Raw genomic sequence first — 23,321 nt, forward strand, 5'->3', positions numbered from 1 at the left:
CTACAGAGGGAATGGTACCCTGTCCATCTGTTCAATAGGCACATACATGCAGACAGTGCACCTTCCCCATATTCCCCACTGGACACCTGCAACACCTGTGGTGCCATCACATGTGACCCACAAAGGGCATACCATGCCTGAAGACATGCCCTATATGGACAGATACCACTGACACCAGGGAATGTCGTTAGCATGCTATCAAAGAAGGTGCAGGGTTAACCTGCTGTCCATGACCAGTTCCTGCCACAAGTAGCCAGGACTGGCACATCTGATGATAATCTGTGTACACAACATGGGCTCAACACCCCAGGTACAGTTCCACATGTCACTGTACATGCACGTGGGAGGTGTGCACATTCCAGGCACCATCCATGTCATGGACTAAGGAACATCTACATGACAAGCGATGCACAGCATTGACCATGTGCACTAGTCACCCAGGTGACTGGATGGTGGATACAATACCCACCTGTGTGGGCGAATACAGAAACCACAGCCCTGAGCCACAATGCAGACCATTGTCATGTGGCCTGATGCCAAGGTATACCCATCACCTAGCCTTGTATAGCTGTCTGGCACAGTCAGTCACCACATACCCATATAGAAATCCACCCATGCATGCCAGTACTGGCACCCTGTGTGTTTGTGTGTGTGTTGTATGATGCATATGATCACATCCACACTCACTACAACCTCCAGTGGCATATTGAAGCATGCTGTCTGATGTCAGACACCTCCTCATACCCTTTGCTCATATAACCTCCATATGACCCATATGGTGCATGTGATACCTGCACAGTAATGTGTTGTGACAATCTCACTAGTGATGAGCTGTATCCCTGGCTCTGCCAAGTGTGTCAGTGTGTGTGCATCCCTGTGAGAGTGTAGCTGTGTTGACGCTGGCACCTGTTCATTCAGACAGGCACGTGTACTTCACCTGCAGTATAGCTGATATATCCCTGTTGCAGATGTCACTCATCATCACATATATGTTCTGAGGACTCCACAACAGGTAACCTATGTGGTGCATCCATTAACTGCATAGGATTGTGATAGCACTACATAGTCATCAGGGGTTTGATACCCTGTGCTGGTAGGTATGTGACACAAACATGCTTAAGTTTTACTCTGCCAACCCTCCCTGACTTGTCATTGCCTCTGTCTGCCTCTCTCACTCCCTCACTGGTGGTTGTGGAGACCTACACCTGCTTTGCTTAGGCAGCAGCATGTGCATTTTAAGTGATGCTCATGATCAGATGATGGCCTCATCATGAATTGCAGCCTTCCCCTAGCTGATCGCATGTGGAACAGCTGTGGTAACATTCCAATAGCCAATTGCATGGAAACACACTTCAGTATCTAGGAACATTATGTTAGTGTTGGGCCTTTCCATTCACTGTGAGCAGGAACTCATTCTGTTGTTTGGCAAACAGCATCTCAGAAGAATTGGGGATTTACCTCTGATGACATACTCTGTGGAAACAGGCCAACACACAGGAGGGGGATGTGCTTGACTTGACTACAGTCTGTGAGAGCTGCTATACTGCATTCAGAGTAATGTTGGATTAACAGGGTGTGTGCAGATATGGTTGTCCTACATGTATTAATATCTATCATGTCAGTTCTATGTTTATGAGGACTCCCCATCTGTAGGATCATCTGCAGACTGGGCAGTGTATGGTGCCTTTGGTTTCATGTGTTGCCCACAATGCATGTATCTGTGAACTGCAGAGGGTAGTGTGAGGATTTCAGTCTGTAGATGTTGAAAGCCGAGACAGTTACTGACTTCATATCCCTCATAGGACATATTTTGTGTCAAACCCTGTTACAACAGTAAATGTAAGATGTTACCACAGCAACATGTCAATATTGGCCCTGTGTATGTGCTTCCAGCTACAACTCTATCAACCTTTGTACATATGTCATGCATTAAGTGGTGCATATGTGCTGTATGTGCTGTACACCATAATTAGTGTCATCATATCTAATAACAAGCCAGTGAGATATCAGACTGCTACACATGTTATGTACAGTAGGGATTATATTTAATGACATAACCTGGACATTCTATGTCTGTTTGCACAATAATGAGGTCGGTGTACTTATGGTGAATGCCGACAGTGTGTGTAATGTCAATATGTACCTTGGCCTGTGCACAGACTGTGGTAGATGTCATTGTTCTAGGTCCCATCCTATCTGATATTACATGCTGCTCCACTGCATGTTACCATAGTGGCTTACATGTTTGTAGGGCAATACACACATGTCCCATACCACAGACAGGCATCAGAGCACACTGTGTAGTGGCCCAGTATATGTAGGGTTATTGTGTGAGTGGCACATATGTGGATAGTGTTGAACAGATAGTCCATATACTGTAATATTATGCTAGCTTACCATATGTGGCTGTGCTCACATTGGTTGTGGTTATGCACTTCCAAACATGTGTATCTTACCCTGTGCTATGACATGCCTGTAGAGCCTGCTATATATGCAGGTACATGTGCATTCCCCCATAGGAGATGGAGGCCAGTGTCGAGCCAGTCTGCCTGTAGCCTGCACAGTGCTTTGTTACATGCCTAGCAGCTTAGTGTACTTACCCAGTGAGATGTCATGTGCAGAAACTTGCCAGATGTACTGCTGCCAGGCCTCCCTTAACCGTCATGTATGTCAGATGGAGTGGTGGGATGCTGTACAGATGTATGTCAATATCTAGTGGGTAGTATGTGGCCATGGCACCTCTGTACCAGCAGTTATGTGTCAGGACAGACAGGGGTGTGTGAATGCATAACCTATGAGGGCGAATGTATACCAGTCGTTATGTGTTATACCCATCTACATGGCTGTTAACATCCATATTGTCAGGCTTGGTCCACATGTTCTGCACTAAGGGGTTCTGTGTATACCTCTGGATTGTACAGAGTGTGTCAGAATGTCCACATCTATTTGCCAATATCATTGCTGTAGTCCACAGGAGCATTATGTGCTTGCAGCGGTAGTGTACTATGATGTCCTTAGGGTGTCTATCAGTAGCCAATGGTGCACATGTGAAAAGCAGATGTGACATCCCACACACACCATGTCTATGAAGACAATCCCTATTACAGTAGCAATAGTCTACTGATATACCTGTTATACATACCAGCATCCCCTTGCAATATGGAGTTGGGACTATAGGGGCTGAAGTAGGGCTACATCCCATGTTCAGGACATATGGTGAATATATATATATATATATATATATATATATATATATATATATATACAGAGCATTATATGTCTACACATATACAGATAGTGATTCATATGCACATATATGTATATCATGCTGCCATTCCTGCCAGCAGTCCACTGCTGTTGTATCCCCCACACATACGGTGGGGCTGGGGCCATATATGTGTGGGCTTCACCTACACAATACATGTGTGCCCATATGCACTCCAGAGGCCAGTGTATGTAACAGTGGCATATGGCCCTGTATTATTGACTCTTGGAGGGGATGCACCATACATAACTTAGGCTGTTACAAAATGTGGGGGTATCAGGAGTGAGCTGCCATAAGGTATTTGGATAAACAGTACCATACATTTCACCTATCTTGACATACTTACATAAAGGTGGTTACTGCAGGCCTACTGCCTCCTGCCATACAGACTGTTCTGTTTGCCAGTGTGCCTGTGATTGTGTCAGTTATGCCTTGTTACGTATCAGTTACATCCCATTTGGCCAACTGAAGTCTGTACCACCTAGTGATTGTGTACAGAGTGTAGATAGGGGCTGCTGGACTATACACCTGCATCATCTACTGCTGATTGTGTGGTATCTTGTGGTCCAGTCTGGCATTGCTATTGTACGATTTGAAAGGCTTGGCCTGGACAGCAGCAGTTGTGGACATTTCCAGACTACTGTATTAGTATAACTGTTTCACTGTTGCATTACTCTGTTTATATGGATCTCAGTGCCTGAACAGCTATATGACATGGCATATACATCTGTAATAGTACACAAATAAAGGTCAAAAAAACAAAAAACCTTTCGGGTCCAAAACTTGAGAACTCTATTAAAGGTTTACCCGTCTTATCTTGCAAACTTGCACAATTCCTTTTGAGTTGTTAGAAAATTCACTTTAAATCCACATAAACATAATACACAACTTTATTAGCTTTCAAGTTAATTCTACAACACGTATTTTACTTCATTAGTTTTGAAAGGTTTTAACAGTAGTGCATAAGTAATGTGAGCCAAGATAGGGTTGGTTGCATTTCTCAACTACAAACAAAAGAGTTTTAATACAGTAGCATGTCATTCATTTTATTGATTTAATTTACAATACAGATGATGTTTTCAGTTGGGTTGTAGTGTATACAGCATCACCAGTTTTTGCATAGCTACCTGACTTTTAATTTGTTTTTAAAGAAACATGTTTTTACTTGACAGCAGATTTTTATATACATACAAAGTTTTAGAGGTGGATTTATTAAGCATTAATGAACATTGTATGTGAAATTGACACCTCCTCAATGGGTTGTGTATTATGAGTTACGTTTAATTAACTAATTAATTTTACGCTCTCACGTTATAAAAACCTGTTCTTAGTTATATTTGTCACACTTGAAAAAGCCCAGTAAGACCGGGCGAAAGCGCTTGTGGTGATTTGTGTTTTTGCACGAAATAAAGTGTTTTTGTTTGCCTTTAACCATCTTGGTTGGATTATCATCCTTTGGATTTAAAGTGAATTTTCTAACAACTCAAAAGGAATTGTGCAAGTTTGCAAGTTAAGACGAGTAAACCTTTAATAGAGTTCTCAAGTTTTGGACCCGAAAGGTTTTTCGTTTTTTTGGTTTTTGTTCGGGTCTTCTGGTTTTTTGATTGGTTACACAAATAAAGGTATTACATTTCTGAAAACCTGTGTGTGATCATTTATCCTATGACCTCTCTGTGACTATATGTTGCAGGCAACATATGTCATTTGTATGGGTAGCTCATCCAGTGTCTAGTTGTTAGGGTGTTAACTGTAGGCATAGTGGCTGTTCCATATTGTGTGCACCTACTACATGAGTATCTTACTGTATATATCTCTGTGTGTGTATGTGTAGTTATATATATATATCTCTAATCTATGACTATGATTATATATATATATCAGTATCTGCATGTATGTGTCTGTGTATATGTATCCTGGGGATGTTGATAGCTTCCATATTTTACATTTCCTATGGAAGCCAGACTACGCTGCATGATATGTTACCACTACCAGCCTGACATCATACAGGTGGGATGTAGTACTGTTAACATGTTGTGCCCATGTTGTGTCAGGACCTGGTTATGGGATCTGCAACACTTGGTAGTGTATTGCAGGGTGGATGTGTTTGGCTGGGGTGGGTATACCTAGTCATAGAAGACTTATATTGTTTGGAGCATCTCAACCCCATTAATGGTGCATGTGGACATTTATGATTTAGTTAATCTCCCATTGATATCTACACATGCACATCCATATATACCTATATATATATATATATATATATATATATATATATATATATATATATATATATATATCTGCTTACAAATATATAACTATGTCCGTATATACCTACTTAGATATATATCTGCTTACATATATGTAGCTTGCTGTGTATACGTAGACATATAGGTGTAGACATATATATGTGTCGATGTAGGCATTTGCATGTATATATGTTCATATATATTTATATATTTCTAAATATATATATGTATATATATATATATATATATATATATATATATATATATATATATATATATATATATATATATATATATATATATATATATATATATATATATATATATATATATATATGCACACACACACATATATAGATATGTTATATCTGTATAGATATTAATATAGTTACACACACACATACATCTAGATGTTGATATACATTCTTTGTACTGTTGCATGACTGGGCTGGATGATATGTTTCTGCAAACATCAGATTTATGTATATATGGCATGTCTTAGTGGTAAATCACTATGTGTATGGTGTGCAGGGTCCTGGGTTCAAGCCTTGCAAAGGCTGTTCATTTTGTTGCTGGGCAGAACATGGGCCATTGGATACAGAGTGATTAAAGCACTTTAAAGCAGCTGTAAGCAGGTTTGCACGTGTTTGCGCAGATGTAAGCACTGCTAACTTCCGGTTGCAGTTTCTTATACTCAGTTAGCTTTTAAATTGCTTAATCTGTGTAGGCAGTGCTTACCGATGCACAAACAGGCTTAGACCCACTTACTACTGCTTAAAACTGCTTTCTCCCACTTACCCCCATGCTAATTTATTTAAAAGAAAAGAAAAAAGGGTTGATAGGAAAGTGGTGAAAAAGAGGCACAAAGAGGGAAAGACAGTAGGGAAAATAGCTAGGGATGTGCAGGAAGGGTGTAGGGAAGGTCCATAGCTGCCCATTTCTTCTACCGCAACAGCTGTGCATATACACTGACTTTGGAGGTAGATTTGGACACTCAAACTCCTGGGAGTGGGGTGAGGACAACAGTAATAAGTTGTGATGCCAATTAGACTGGATTACATGTGTCCAGTGGACATGTGTGTGAAATGGATAGCTCTGTATGGGGTGAATTGTTTTGTGGGAACAGATTGCCCATTTTTTTTTCAGGTGAGAGTGGGATGTTGGGGAGTAGCAGTAGGTATATTTGGGGAGGTAGGTTGGGTAGTATAACAGACAAAAAACACAAGACGCATACAGGAGTGGTATATGACACATGAGGGGGTAAACACCTTGATGGTGATGGGTGTTGGGATATCGGAAGTCCACAAGCCCCCTAATGGTAACAGTGAGACTGAGGTCCCCACCCATGGGCAGTCACCACTGCACCTTCACAGCCCTGAAGGTGGCTGTGCTGGGGGCTGAGTCACAGAGCCAGGCTGACTCTCTAATCATGACATGCGGCCCTTGAGCTGGCATAGAAGATCACCAAACTGCTCTTTGATCACTCTATGCACCATGCCCCCGACCTGGCGATGGGTGGCAGATGCCTGTCTGCGCCCAGTCCTGGGGGGGGGTGAGCTCGATCCCCTGAGGCAATTCCACCCAAAGGTGGTGCAGGAGCAATGTACAGGGAGGTCCGGGCTTGGGCCCCATGCTGGTGCCTGGTGCTTCGGCCAGCTGAGGTGGGACAGGTGGGTCCGCTGGGACCGGCCTTCCCAAGCATGCTATAGTTTTTAGATTTCATCATCATCATGGGTTAGTAATAGTCAACATATTCCAGGTTTAGGTATAACAGCATGCATAGATATTCCCATTAACCCAGACACTAGATACGGAACAGTTGCATAGCAAACAAAACATATGCATATATGGGACCATAGTGGTAATAAGAACAGCATGCAGGTACATTGATGGCACCATGCCAGCAATGTTGGAATAATTCAATATGGCACATGTATGGGAATCATTAAAATATTTATCAAACAATTGGACATTATCAGAGTCAGTACATACCAGTTGGGGTGGGTATGTTGATTATTGTTGGAGATAAGGTGGGGAGATGTCAATTAACAAGTAGTATATTCCTGTAGTCCACATTACTTTCCTAGTCAGTGCTGTTATCTGTACCTTACAAGTTTTACTACACTACCCTATAGCCTTATTTTGGTCAGCAATATGGCTGTTGTCATCATTACACATGAATTGGTTTTATCTGCAGTATACACCTCTTTCCTGGTATACCTGTATAGAGAATGTTTGTTAACACTGACTAAGTGTTTGTACACATACGCCTGGATTCCGGGTTGATATTTTGCACTATGCTTTCCAAATCTTTCTGCACAGGCAATGGCCATGTGTTAACCACATGCTGGTGTGCCTGGACATATCTAAAATATTACCTTCTTCCACCTTTAGTGATCTGACACACACATATACATGCTTTCCTACACAGTTATATTATGTAGCACAGTGTGGGTGACAGTGACCAGTGATACTTTTATTATTCAGAGAAAATGAAACACTCACAATCCCCTACAATACCAGGGTGGACAGTACCAGTACAGGTTATATTGATCTGTATTTCTCAGCACAGTGTTCGCGTCCAACATACCCGTGGGACCAATGTTTGTTAGCACTACCTGACTGTTGCCACACAAAGTTCCAGATTACACATTAGTATTATGCACATACATCTCACTCTGTTACTGTACACACTCTGGTCACAGCTTGACAACATGGGAGTGTAGATAGGCCATACTTGAAATATTACTCTTCTAACAGTTTTGGGGGTTGCTACAGTGACAGGTGTGTTCTCATGATGGTTGACAATCACTTGTATTCCCTGTTTGCTGGTTACACATCTGGGATCATCCCACAGACTTACCAGGTGGACAGGGGAACAGGCAGCAGATATGGGCACATATATTGGAAATTCTGGCCTCATGTGTACAGTTGTAGGGTATGAATCTGCATGCAGTCTACCTCTACACCCAAGATTCAGATCATGGCTGTGTCTGCTACAACGTAAACACTGTCCATCACAGTTGTGTTTGCTATATTGATATTGCCGTATATCTCCAATCTGCTTTCTGTCTTATTAATCCCCTGTGTGTATGCATTCTGACCTTGTATAACAGCACTCTTATACAGAATTTCTAGACAGTTATATGTTGTAGGAGAGTATGGGTGACAGTGATGTGTAATACCTCATTATTCATGGCAACTGCATATCATTCTTGTATTTCTGAGCACAGTGTTGGTATCTGACAGACCTGTGGGAGGAATGTTTATTAGCACTACCTGAATGTTCCCACACACAGTACCAGGTTCCATATTACTATTAGCACATACATCTCACTCTGTTACTGTACACACTCTGACCACAGCTTAACAATTTGGGTGTAAATGGGACATATGTGGCTTCTTAGTCACATAAGGTACTGGGGAGTTGCTAGTGTGCCAGGTATGTTGTCATAGATGTGTGTCAATCAGTTGTATTTCCTGTTTGCTGCCTATACGTCTGGGATCATCCCACTGATTTCCCAGGGGCACAGGTTGATAGGCAATATATATGGGCCACTTTAATAGACATTCTGAACATATCTGTATAGTTGTGGGGTATGATTCTGTATGCAGACTACTACCACTGGCAGGATTTGAAGCTTGGCTGTGTGTGCTAAAAAACAATAGCTCACATCTCAGTTGCATGTGCTATTCGGTTTTTGTTGCCTGAATTTTCCCTGTTTACTGTTTATGTGTCTCTCAGTTGTCTAAATGGCCTCTGGGGATTACACCTGCCATATACAGGCATTCCTACACATTCAATTTATGGTGCATGGTGTGGGTAACAGTGCTTAGTACTACAGTACTATTACATGATTGCAAATCTACATTACCATATGATACCAAAATATACACATTCAGTCCAGTAGTTAGACCTGTTTTGTCAGGATATTACACTTTTATTGCCATATAAACAATATGAGACTCTTCCTGCCATATTCTCTAGTATATGCAGTACTTGCCTTGAACAATACAGGTTTTAAACTAGCAATTAATTTACTACTTTTATTTTTATTTCCTATGACAGTAAAAGCATGAGTATAACTGACCTGCCCCACATTGCAACCACATCAGGCAGCAGATGTGGGCCTCCTGGTTCGCAGTCTACTCCGTTGCAGCTGTGGGGGACATAAGAGGAATATTTAGCCATACCTATCTACGATATACCTGAGCTGGCACTTATTACACACACATACTGGGGTGATACACACATCTGGAAAATCCTCTGATGCTTTAGCCTCTTGGAACCACTTCTCTAAGAGCTCCCCCTTCTGCCGCTTCAGGTCAGCATAGTGGTGCCTGACCTGCTCACCAGTTCAGGGTATGCCAGTGGCACTGGTAAGGTTGCGGGTGAGATGGTCCCAGGCCTCCGCCTTATATTGGCAGCCCTGGTACTGACCCTGCAACAGTCTCTGTGCATGGTCTTTAACTAGGAGCCGTACCATGACCTTGGACTCCTGGATGCACCAGCACTGCACCTGGAAGTGCACTCCTTCTCCCCTTACTGCCATAGTGCCTACAAGGGGAAGCTACAACCAGTTATGAGATGTATTCCCATCTCTTGGGTTTAAGTAGGGCCGATTTCCTGAACCTTTCCATGATTGGGTGGTTTTGAAAAGGCTAAGCTATGGGCAAACCTGCTTATGTAAGGCTGGCATTGTTTAAATGGGTATACCACTGGGCATAAAGAGTTAGCTGGTCTACACATTGCTCAAACCTCCTAAGCGGGCCTGTGCAATGCTTAGCATTGCTTACATTAGACCTTCCTTATAATGCATTTTTGGCATTGTGGTATTATTCATTACACCTTATATGTATGCCTGGTATCCCTGATTGATGTGTACATGCACTCTGTGGGGTCCTTGTGTTTTATTGGGGACTTCAACACTCTATTACAATTACACATCACTTCTGGGCTTACTGCTGTACTCCAGTTCACATATTTATGTTATGTAGTGGGTTATGGCACATATGACTGTATACTGATGCCTTTCACAGGTTTAGTTTGGTTATACTATGGTGAGGACATGTTTACTACTACCTCATTCTTCTGTACTTCTGTGATGGCTTGGTAGATGACTACTAGGATTATGGTGTATAGCGTTCAAGGCCTGCATGGCTATTTCTTTTACTGATGGGCAGAACAAGGGCCATTGGATACAGACTGATTAAGGCACTTTTGAGCAGTTGCAAGCAGGTTTGCGTGACGGTAAGCACTGCTAACCTGCTGTTACATCTGCTTACAGAGAGTTAATGTTAGAATTTCTTAGCCAGTGTAGGCATTGTTTGCCGCCACACAAATGGGCTTAAGGCCATTTATTGTGCTTATATATGCTTACTACTGCTTATTTATGCTTAGACCTGCTTACTAGTGCCTTATTCATTATGACACTGACACCTCACGTGCATTTACTGCAGTACTCTAGTTCATAAACATGTTATTTAGTTGGTTATGCAACAAAAATATTGATCATAACGTGCTTTGCCATGTAAAACAGAATGTGCTGTAGTGGGACTTGAACCAGGAATGCCTGCTTGTTAGCCGAATGCTCTGCCCACTACACTATTACCATGCTGCTTCATTTGCATATATCTTCCTTGTTATCCTCTTCAGCCTTTTAAGGTTCTTTAACCATAGCTAAGCGATGTGCACACCCACACACCTACGATTAGCTTCAATCAGATTTAAAAAAAATATAGGGTTTCTTCATTTTATTACCGCATTCTGTTGCTGTTATACTGGGTTCGTATCACGTTATCGAAAGCCGATAACGTTGAATGCCACAATGTCGAACCTTATGCATCAAAAGCTAAAAATAGCGAAGCTGCAGAACATCAAATTCTTTCCTAGGGAAAGAATTTGGTTGTCCGTTTCTGTGGCTTCGCTATTTTTAGCACTGTGGTGGAAAGTTACGGGGGTAGAGATAAGTCTGTGATTGTGTGGACATTAGGTTTAGGGTGTGGGTTACGTGACTTAGGGTTAGGGTGCTGGTGAGATGATTGTGCGATAGTGACAGAGTTTAGGGTTAGGGGTGGGTTAAGTGAGTTAGGGTTAGGGCGCGGGTAAGGTGAGTGTGCGATAGTGACGGACCTTAGGGTTAGGGTTGGGTTAAGGTAAGTGGATAGATAGTAGTGTTTGTATAGTTTAGTGTAGGGTTAGATGTATGATTTTAAGTGTAAGTGTGTGGATTGCTGTATTTTTGGTGCCCCTGTGTTGTGCGAATGTGTTTCGGAATAGCGAATTTTTTCCCTGGGAAAAAAATTGCTGTTCTGAATGTTCGATATTGTGTGCTTTAGATTATTTAGGCTCGATTAAATGGTGTTCGGTGTTTTCAGCTTTCAATGATGTGATAGAAATGTATTATACTCAAGGGGACTGTTGGTGGGGATATGCGGTCACCTGTGAGTGGTCTCCCTAATTGCATACCCCTTTCTACTGTTCTACATTGCAGGGGCATGTTTATTCTGAGAGCTCTGCTCTCAGACACACCCTCTGCACTCTTACATGCTCCATGTAAGCCTAGGAGCTTGGGGAACACGCCTTATTAATATGCATGACGCGCTGCCGTCCTGCTCCTAAACGGTCGCTTCCATGCAAGACTAAGCTAGTCTTGCATGGAAGTTTAGTAAACCTGGGGGAATGTTTTTACTATCTACTTTGAACTGTGCTGCTGATTTTTGAGGCTGCTACTTTATTTATACCAGTGTGTTCTATATTAAGCAAAAAACAGACTTTTGTGAAAAACCTGTGAATACAATGACTGCCAGGAATTTTACCCAGAGTTTACATATTTTCTAGTGAAGTAATTTAGTCCTGTTTCATTGCTATTACATGCCTATGTTTAATAAACTGTTATTTTGCCTAATAATGACAAGACAGGGCTGGATTCATTAACAACTGCATGAACTGCAGTTATTGTGTACATGGTGCGCCACATGCACATATGGTAGCATACTATTTCATATTCATTAAATGGTCCTGCACCTAGTGTAGAGATGTAAAACAAGGGTAAATGTTACAATAAATATAGTTTTCTCAATGACAATTGATTCAATAGGATACTAGTGATCTGCTATGGATACACGTTTGCTAGCCTACATTTTTCCCCCAGGTATTGCAAGCAATGTTTGTACAACCAGTTGTGTTTAGAATAATTCTAAGAAACATATGGTTCTTGCTAGATGATAAAATAAATATTAGAAACAAATTTTTGGCTAATGTGGTTTATTTTCAAATACAAAATTTGTCTGATAAAGAGCTTGCATCCCAAAGGAAATTAAGTCTAGTATTTCAATATATTATTCAGATGTTTTATCCAATGTTTAGTTGGATGAGTATCTATTAAAGTCAAGCAACACAGCAGAATTTGTGAGATACTGCAGTTATGTTAGCATTATATAATTATTGTGTGGCTAAATAGTGATTTTCCCTGGGGATGACAGGATTTACTGCTGTAATATTGTGTCACTGTAAATCCATCTCATAAGCAGAAATGTACATAAAGGCACTTTGTGAGGTGGCCAGTGGTATACAACAGTAATCATAGTCACACTATTTAAGCAGTGATGGACTCAAACCACCTCCTATCCACTTATACCATCTAAGCAGCAGATTATCAGTAGCCAATGCCAGCACAGAATACTGAGTACAAGTGAAACAATCAGCATCTATGAAGGGATGAGATCAGTTGTGCATTGAAAAGGAGATGTGTGCAAAACAGTAAACAGGTGTAAACCAATGCAGCCACAATGAAAAGTTTAAACAAATGTAATAATAAATAATAAAAGAACATGCAAATACTAAATATATATTTACAATAAACACCAGAGGATCAATCACAGTAAATATTAAAAATAACACAGGTGTACAGGTCCACACAGTTACAGAAAAAATAATACTTAGTCAATCTTATTACACTTTCATGCCTGATCTAAAGAATTATTATTCCTTGGTTACTCACTAGTGCAAGGCAATATGAAGTAGGTGGGGGTCCTTCCTTGTCAGGTTACAAAATCAGACTGCTCTGAGACTTCAGTCTCATTTAATATTCAACATTTTTAGTGATGGATTACAGAATGACATCACCTACATCTGGTTATCTTAATTCTGGTTCCTATGCTTCTACCCTTGGATAGAATATGTCACAATTTAGCACATATGTGTCAATAATACATGCACACAAAGCCTTGCAGAGATCTGCTGCAGCTCCTGGAAGTCATAAAACAACTTTAAACCTCTACCTCTCCAGAGTAGCAATTAGTTCACCCAGTGACAATGCAGCAAGCTTCGTAGTACACACTTCTTATATCTGGCTGCATTGATAACTGTAAGATACAACCTTTATGGCCTAAGCCAGGTAATTTCATTTCAAACTATTTTCAGAGTTTCAGATTAACCTCTTCTCTTCCAGTATCCTCTGTTAAAGCATATACGTTTAAACAGTTACAATAATACATGTATACTTCTTTTTCTGTCCAGCAGGGCACACTGTTGCTACATTTTTAACACAATCAGCTTTACAGATACATTTTTCAATGCAAGCATCTGTGCAAAAAAGTTTGATATGCAAAGTATATATAATTCTTTGCAAAATTCCAGCTAGCTGTGCTAGAATATGTTACAGATCCAATGCTCTTCATCTCCTGGCATAGCTGACAATACCACACATCATCACATCTCTCTCCCTTAAGTGTTTCAATTTACCATTGAGATACATTGTTTGAGAGGAATGAGGCAATACATTAACCTATACCCTGTCTTCAGATCGGATCTGACTTGGCATTGCTGAACCCACTACAGTACTGCATTGTCATATCATATGCCTTCAACCCTACACTCCACCATAGTAATTTGGCATGTTGCTTGCTGGCTTGCTGTAGCCATAGATCCCCCCAGACTCCTCATGCCACCTACTGCAAATACTCAGCACCAGTGCCTCCCTATCATGTTAAGGTGTCATCATGTTAATATGGTACAATTTGTGCCCCTGTCTCCTGCCTAGTAGTTCTTCCATTTGTTAACATCACTGACCTTCCTTACCCCATTGAAGGGTCCCTCCCAAGCTGCCTCTAGCCTATTGTGTCTGACAGGAATGAGAACCATAACCTGCTGTCTCACAGCATACTCTCAGGCCTGAACATTCCTGTCATACAATACTTTTTTATGCTGTTGAGTTCCTTCCAAGTTTTCCTACACCAAGTCCATGCGCTCCCTAAGCCTTGTCCGGAGGTTTAGGACATATGCTACAACAGACTCCTTGTGGGTTTCACACTCACCCTCCCACTCATCACAAATGAAATCTAAAGGCCCCCTCACTCGATGCCCATACAGAAAATCATAGTGTGAAAACCTGTGTATTCCTGCACTACCTCCCTCTGTGCAAACAGCAGATGGGGCAAATATTTGTCCCACTCTCTCTTAAACTGGTCTGCAAATGCCCATATCATGGTCTTTAGTGTAGAGTTTAAACTCTCCCCAAGACCTTTAGTCTGAGGGTGGTAGGAGGTGGTCTTTAGGTGCTTCATCCCACAGCACTCCCATAGACAAGGCAGCAGGCCTGAAATGAAATTGGAACCTCTGTCAGTTGGTATTTCTCTCAGGAAACTTACCCTGAAGAAAATCTCTAACAAATCATTCCCCACCTTCTCTGCCTCAAAGGAGGATACAGCCACCATCTCATGATATCAAATAGCATAATCTACTATCACCAGGATATACTGTACTTCTTCCCTGTGGAACTTGCGGTACTCATGGGCCACACAACATCTACCCTCTGAAATGCCTCCTCAATCACAGGCAAAGGCATCAAAGGAGTCTTGAACTTGTCTCCTGCCTTGCCTTCTTTTTGGTACTGCTCACAGTTCCTGCAGTACTCTGTTACATCCTTTGCAATCCCAGGCTAATAAAAGTTCTGCATAATACATATCTTGCTATGATTTATGCCCATATAACCTGCAAAAGGAATGTGATGCCCGTGCCCTGGCCCAGCAATCAAGGAGCCTCAATCCTCACCACTAACACCAGAGAGGGTGTTTCATATATGACGAAAGGCTAACAAATACAGACAGTAAAGTGCAATTTCCCTTAAGAGCACACAGAGATCACAGTCAGTCCATGACTGGTCGCTCTTTTGCTCTCCAAGTTCACAGTAAAATTCCCCACTGGCACAGATCTAGGGTTCAGATCTCAGCCTAGTTGGGCAAGCTAAAACCTTCAGCACCCTCTCTGTCCAACCAGTGCTTCGTGTCACTGCCCAAGTAGCTGACATACACACACTTTGAGATAAGAGTTTATACAACCACACAGACACTCCTGGGAAAGGCTGCCACAAGTTCGTCATCTGTGCCCCTATTACCCAAACTATACAGTAGTACCGCCTGCCATCACCCAGCTAATATTTATCAGCTACTCATAGGCCCTTAAAAGGGTGTCCAATTATTACTGTGCACTAGTATTATCCAATTGGTAGTATAACTAAACAGTCAAGCCTTATTAGAGTGACTTGGTACAGTAATCACTTTAAATATGCAATGTATTCTAGAGCTTAAATTATCTCTACACAAAACAGCCACAGCTGAAAGGTTTTAAAATATTTAATAATAAATAATAAAAACACAAGATATTACTTCTTACTACAAAGTACTAGTCAAGAGTTCAGAGATCACAGAAAAATACTTAAAATAATTCAGTAGTACAGTTCTGACATCACAGAAAAAAACACTTAGTCTAATCTTTCTAGTTCCTAGCTATTTCTAAAAGAAAACACAAGTCTAAGATAATAAATAGAAAATAGGTGCAAATCCACGAATAAACAATAAAGCCACAGATGAAAATGTGTGTGAGGCACTTTAATGAACACAATAGGCTCTGCAAACTTGCATGAATAAAACAACAAGCACAACGTATCCACAGTTTGCATTTTCGTTTCCAGCACTTCTTCAGATGTGGGTTGCACCACACTGCAGTCAAAAGGCTGGACGACTTACTTGTTGTTTTATTTGTGTGAGTTTCCAGTGCCTATTTTGTTCATTAAAGTGCCTCACCTGCATTTTGATCTGTGGCTTTATTGTTTCATTGTGGATTGGTACCTATTTTCTATTTACTAGTTTGGTTTGGTGCCTTTCGATCTTTTTTGGATAACAAGTCTACGATAACTTACATAAGAAAACAGGCAGAGTGCTGATGAGTTGGATGGTCAAGACAAAATGATTACTCCTCTCTGGTTCTCTCTGTTTAAATTGAATGTGCAGTTCTGATTCACATTACATCATTCTTCACACTTTCCTGGGGTTCCCGCCCTACACATTACATCATTCTTCACACTTCCCTGGGTTCCCAAGCTAAAAGAAACTTCATTTACATTCTTAACATCTCCTTTTGTTATCTTGCAGCTGATCAGGAAGCAGAGCAATAAAAATACATTTGCATTTTTAAATTTAGGTCTATCTGAGTGTACCTCACCCCATTCCCTGCCTTGAGAGCCCATCTGCATTGGCATTGCTAACCCCACTGTGGTGCTGCACTGACATATATGCTTGCAACCCCAGGCTGCATCTTAGCACCTTGGCATTTTGCTGTCTGGCTCTATGTAACCATGTTAGGGGGTTGTGATCTATCTTAACAGTGAATTTCCTTCCATACAGATAAGGCTGAAGTTTCTGCAGTGCCCACACTTTGGCTAGACATTCCTTTTCTACAGCTGCATAGCATTCCTCCCTGGGTTGGAGCCTATGACTGAGATAAACCACTGGGTGCTCTTTTCCCTCTGAAGAAATCTGGCTAAGTACAGCCTGCATCCCATGGTTTGAAGCATCCACCTGCACAACAAATTATTTGCTGTAATCTGGACTGGCTAACACAAGGGGTCCTTCCAAAGCTTCTTTAAGCATCTGGAATGCTTGCTCACATGCTGGGGTTCACACTACCTTATCTGGCCTGTTCTTCCTTGTCAGGTCTGTGAGGGGAGCAGCTATGGTACTATAACTGGGGACAAACTTTCTGTAGTACCCTGCTGTTCCTAAAAATGCCCTCACCTGCTTTTTAGTAACAGGTGCGGGCAATGCCTGAATGGCTTCCACTTTGGCAATTTCTGGCCTTATCTTACCATTTACCACTCTATGTCCTAGGTAGAAGACCTCGGACATACCCACCTGACATTTGCTTGGCTTAATGGTCGACCCGGCCCTCTGTAGTCTGCCCAGCACCTCCCTGACATGCTGAAGGTGTTCTGGTCAGGAATGACTGTAGATGGCAATATCATCTAGGTAAGCAAGGGCAAACCCTCCTGCTCCTGCTAGGATATGATCTACAAGCCTCTGGAAAGTCACTGGGGCATTCTTCATCCCAAAGGGCATCTTTGTGAACTCATACAAGCCAAAAGGAGTCACAAAGGCTGATTTCTCTCTAGCACTGGGAGTCAAGGGCACCTGCCAGTAACCTTTGGTAAGATCAATGGTTGTAAAATACTTAGCTCCACCCAGATGCTCTAGGGCCTCATCTGTCCTAGGCATGGGGTAAGCATGTCAGTCTGTGTGACTATTTAATTTCCTGTAGTCCACACAGAACCTGGTGCTGCCATCCTTCTTTGGCACCAGCACCACTGGGGAGGCCCAGGGACTGTTGGATTCTTGAATCACCCCTAGTTCCAACATCTCCTGTACCTCCTCCCTCAGAGTCTGTTTGATTCTCTTAGGCACTCTAGAAGGGGCCTGCCTAATAGGCCTTTGGGGTCCTGTGTCCACCTTGTGCTGCCCCAGGTGGATGCAACCTGGTTTCCCAGTAAACATGTCCCCAAAATCCTGTATCATTTTGCCTCACTATTATTGACAAAATTGATATGCATAGACATCTTAAAGCAGGCTGGCATGACAGATTAAATAATATGTCCCCAAATTCCTGTATCATTTTGTCTCACTATTAATGCATAGACATCTTAAAGCAGGCTGGCATGACAGATTAAATAATATGGAATCCTCATGGATCACCAGGTTAGGAGCTTTATTCAAACCTGGCTTAAATGAAATAGGATAGTTTTTGTCAGCCTATGATTTCATGTATTTGGATATTTGTCTAAACTGACTGTATTCTTTTTTCAGATATAGACAATTTCATAGTCTATATTTTTTGACTTTTAAATAGGTATATACATGGTTTTGGGTATATACACCTTTAAATGACTTGGATATAAAAGCAATTACCAGGATGTGCTCTTAATACTATTTTTTCTTTTGCACTGAAGAAGGCTAAAAATATAGCTGAAACTGGTTTGCAACATGTAGGTTGACTTTGCCACAATAAAGAAAATGTAGGCACTTTTCTCCTTTGTGCTGGTTCGTTTTTGGGATATCAATGTAGGACAAAGCCACTGCCTCAGGGTATCCTGTAGCATAATCCACTACCACTAGGATATACTTTTTCACTGTGGAACTTGGGGTACTCAGAGTATCCACAATATCCATAGCTACCCTCTGAAATGGTTCTTCAATCACAGGCAAAGGCATCAAAGGAGCTCTCATATTGTCTCCTGCCTTGCCTACCTTTTGGCATTGCTCACAGGTCTTGCAGTACCCTGGTACATCTCTGGAAATTCCAGGCCAATAGAAGTTCTGCATAATATGCCTTTTTGTACATTTTATGCCTATATGGCCTGCAAAGGGAATATCATGGGCTATGGCTAGAAATGCCAGATAAATAATAAAAACACGAGACAATACTTCTTAGTACACAGCGCTAGTCAAGAGTTCAGAGATCACAGAGAAATACTTAAAATAATTCAGTAGTGCAGTTCTGATATCACAGAACAACACTTAGTCTAATCTTTCTAGTTTCTAGCTATTTCTAAAAGAAAACACAAGTATAAGATAACTTACATAAGAAAACAGGCAGAGTGTTGATGAGTTGGATGGTCAAGACAAAAATGTTTATTCCTCTCTGGTTCTCTCTGTTTAAATTGAACTTGCAGTTCTGATTCACATTACATCATTCTTCACACTTTCCTGGGGTTCCCAGACTACACATTATATCATTCTTCACACTTCCCTGGGTTCCCAGACTAACAGGAACTGCATTTACATTCTTAATATCTCCTTTTGTTATCTTGCAGCTGATCAGGAAGCACAGCAATAAAAATATATTTGCATGTTTAAATCTAGCAATTTAACTCTTGGTTAAAAGAATAGAAAGAATGTCTTCATCTAGACAGGCTGGAGCTGACTTTAGATCAAAGGGTCACAACATACTTTACTTTGGTCAGTAGAGAGCACTGTTTTGACATTTTTTGCAGTTCCACATCTAACAGCAGTTTTTCCATTTAAGACGACAAGCCTGTGCCTTACATTAATATTTACAAATGATATAAATATCTATAAAATTCTATCTGGCTAGGCTGGCAGCCTTCACAAGGAATGTCAGGTGTTATGATGAGAAGTGCCAGACAGTAGGCTCTAGGCACTACCAACTGCTGTATTACCTCACCATCTAGCTCTCCATGAGGGGTCCAGTCTCTGTACAGTAATCCTTTGTTCCAGTACACAGACTTCCCTTTTCCTTGAGAATCAGGTGCCTTCTTAGCTACCTTCCTCAAGCCTCTTAGTGTAGAGTCCAAGAGCTGAGCCTGTCTCAATTCTATAATTGTGACCCATCCTAGCTCCACTTCTACAGGAAGTCTGGTATGCTCTGACAGTGGTGCCTCACTGTTAGCCTGGGTACTACCACTCTCCTCTGCCCTTGCAGTCAGTCTGTCTAAGGAAACAACAGTATCTATTAGCAGTTGTAGTCCACCTTCAGCCTCATTGCTACAGGTAGCTCCCTCCTTGAAATAGTCACATCACCAGCCCTGGCTTCAGGTGTAGGATCTCTCTGGGTCTTCTCCAGGCTAACAGACCCACATACTTGTCTCCAAGCCTGACTGCATGTAACTGCATGCACACAAGGTACTGCATTATCAAAATCATTCCCTGTCAAGACATCTGCAGGGATATCCTCAAACACACCTACTTACTTTCTTTCTTTTCCACCCTCCCAGTCAAGGTGAAACATGGTCAAAGGCATTTGGAATGGGGTCCCTCTTAAAGCTCTTGCTAGAGTGGACTTCCCAAGCAAGTACTGCTCCTTTTTAACAACTGCAAGCTTCACAATGGTTATGTGAGAGACTGTGTCTCTCTTAGCAGTGGCTTGTTTTCCATCCACTAAGACTGGATATAAACACTGTAGATAGTTTGGAGCCCCTATTGTCTACATACAGCTTACCACTGGCATACTGTCATTTCCACTTGCTGGCTCCCTCACCTTTTATTCCACACCTTGCCTCCATGTCCATCTATTCGATACATGGCCCCACTTGTTACATTTAAAACATTTAACCCTTGATACTGGCCATGTACCCAAACAAGTGGCTTCCCCTGCTACTGGTAGATACTGTTGGGGTGGTTTAGACTGCTCACCATGGATTCCCTTATATCCATGTGCAGCACTGGGGATCCCCTTACAGTGCACTGATGCCATGCTTGCTAAGTAGAAGCCCTCCTTTTTCCTCCAGCTTACCTGTAGAGTTACACTTTTAGTCTGCCAACCAGATTCTCAGTCCTCAGGCAAAGTGCTAAGGGCATGTTCTCTCACAAAAAGGTCTGCCAGCCCTTCAAAAGTGGTGAACTGACACTCACTCATGCACCTATGAAAATAAGTCCTTAACTTACTAGTATAATCACACACACTTTTATCTGCCTTGTGTCTGTGCTCATAAAACTTTTTTCTGTAAGCTTCAGGTGTTAAGTTAAAACATTTAAGTAAACATTTCTTTACTTTACCATAGTTTAAACAATCAATATCAGAGAATTTAGAAACAGCAGTTACAGCTTTACCATGAAGTAAGAGTGTCAGGAACGGTACTCAGAGCCCTTAGTCAACATTATACTGTTTACATATTCTTTCAAATGTATGAATACAACTATCAAAATTATTACCTTCTGTAAATTGTGGAAGAAATTTACTGATCTTTATTGCTTCTGCATTCAGTTATTCCCTTCCCCATTACCTCAATGACCCTGGCAAAGAGTCAGCATCTCCCTCTCATGTTGACACTGCTTCTCATTTTCTTCAGCCTCCAAATGCCGCAGTCTCTCATTCTTTTTGACCTCCGAACACCGCAGTGACTCTTTTTCTTCAGGCTCCAAACACAACAGTTATCTACTGATTATAATTCCAAATGTTTGGCCTCCATTTCAAGTCTCTTTAACTTCAGATGGATTTTTAAGTCCTCTGAGGAAAAGGTGAACTGTCCTGTTTCTGAGGATTGCAGATCCCCATCACCAGACTGGTTATCTTCCCGGTTACTGGCCTGAGCTGCGACTAAGGCTGAAATCATTTCCTCTTTATTCAGGTTGGCATGCACCAGTCCTTTGGCTTCACACATCTTGGCCAACTGGTTCTTTGTCAACTTGCTATAATCCTCTGCTGATGTCCTTCCTTGTTTTCCCTGACTAAAGTAAACTAACAAAAACTAAATAAAAACTGCTGTGAAAATTAAACTTTGAATGTTTACATTGTGGCTACTGAGAATACACACCTTCAGTGATAACTGCCTACAGACCACAGAAGTTCAATTAATATCCACTTTGAATGTTTACATTGTGGCTACTGAGAATACACACCTTCAGTGACAACTGCCTACAGACCACAGAAGTTCAATTAATATCCACGCCACTGCTCACCAGTATCTGACATCCCCAGTCTGTGCCAGTAAACAAGGAGCCTGAATCCTCACCGCTGGCACTCAAGAGGGACATTCACTTGGGACAAAAATGGATACACCAAGAATTTCCAGATGCAGCTCTGTGCATTCAGCACAGTTTCCCTTAAATGAACACAGGGAACAAATTCAGTCCTGGGCCTGGGTCCTCTCTCTCTCTCTCTCCAAATCTCCAATAAGAGTCCCCACTGGCACAGCTGTAGGGTTGAGTCCTCAGCTGAGTGTCCAAGTCAAGACCTTAATAACTTCTCTGTGAAACCAGTGCTTCATGTCCCTGCTCAAAGCAGCTGATACACACACTCTTTGAGATTTGATTTTTGCACATGCATATACACCTGGGAAAGGCTGTTACAGATTTACTAGCTATGCCCCCTTCTGCCCGGGCCGCAAGGTAGTTACACAACCACCAGACACTCCAAAGCCAGCTACTCCAAGGTTCTTTCAAGGCTACTCAATTATATTGAGTGAAATTAATACAAATGATAGTGTTTGTCTGATGCAGTAAGGCTTCTGGGAGTGGCCACAGTGTAACCAAATATATATATAAGTCCTCTCAAAGTTTAAGATATTCTAGTAAGGACCGACCACAATGAAAACTAGAAATATATTTAATAATAAATAATAAAAGAACATGAAAATAATAAATATCTATTTACAATAAACACCAGAGTTTCAATCATATTAACTATTAATTCATTACATCCGAGTGATGCCTCCAGGTGTATCTGCAGTTAAGTCCTACTGACATCTCTAGGCATCAAATATTGCTTGTTCATATTTGCATCAATAATTCCAAAACCATGCTACATACAAGTTTATAAAATATTTCATCCTAAGGCTTACACAATGGCAAACTCAACTGCATTAATATTCGTCCTCTGTCTAGTACAAGTAAATAGATATTAACTGCTGTTTTTATGATATTCGTTTATATTTATTATTTATTTATTTATTTCCAGTTTGATAACCGGGGAAGTCCACTGGGCCCGAAAGCCCGTTTTCAGTGGAGGCCCGGGGAGAAAA

This window comes from Protopterus annectens, chromosome 1.part0 (assembly GCF_019279795.1).
Source record: "Protopterus annectens isolate FY-2018-M chromosome 1.part0, PAN1.0, whole genome shotgun sequence".
NCBI lineage: Eukaryota > Metazoa > Chordata > Ceratodontiformes > Protopteridae > Protopterus > Protopterus annectens.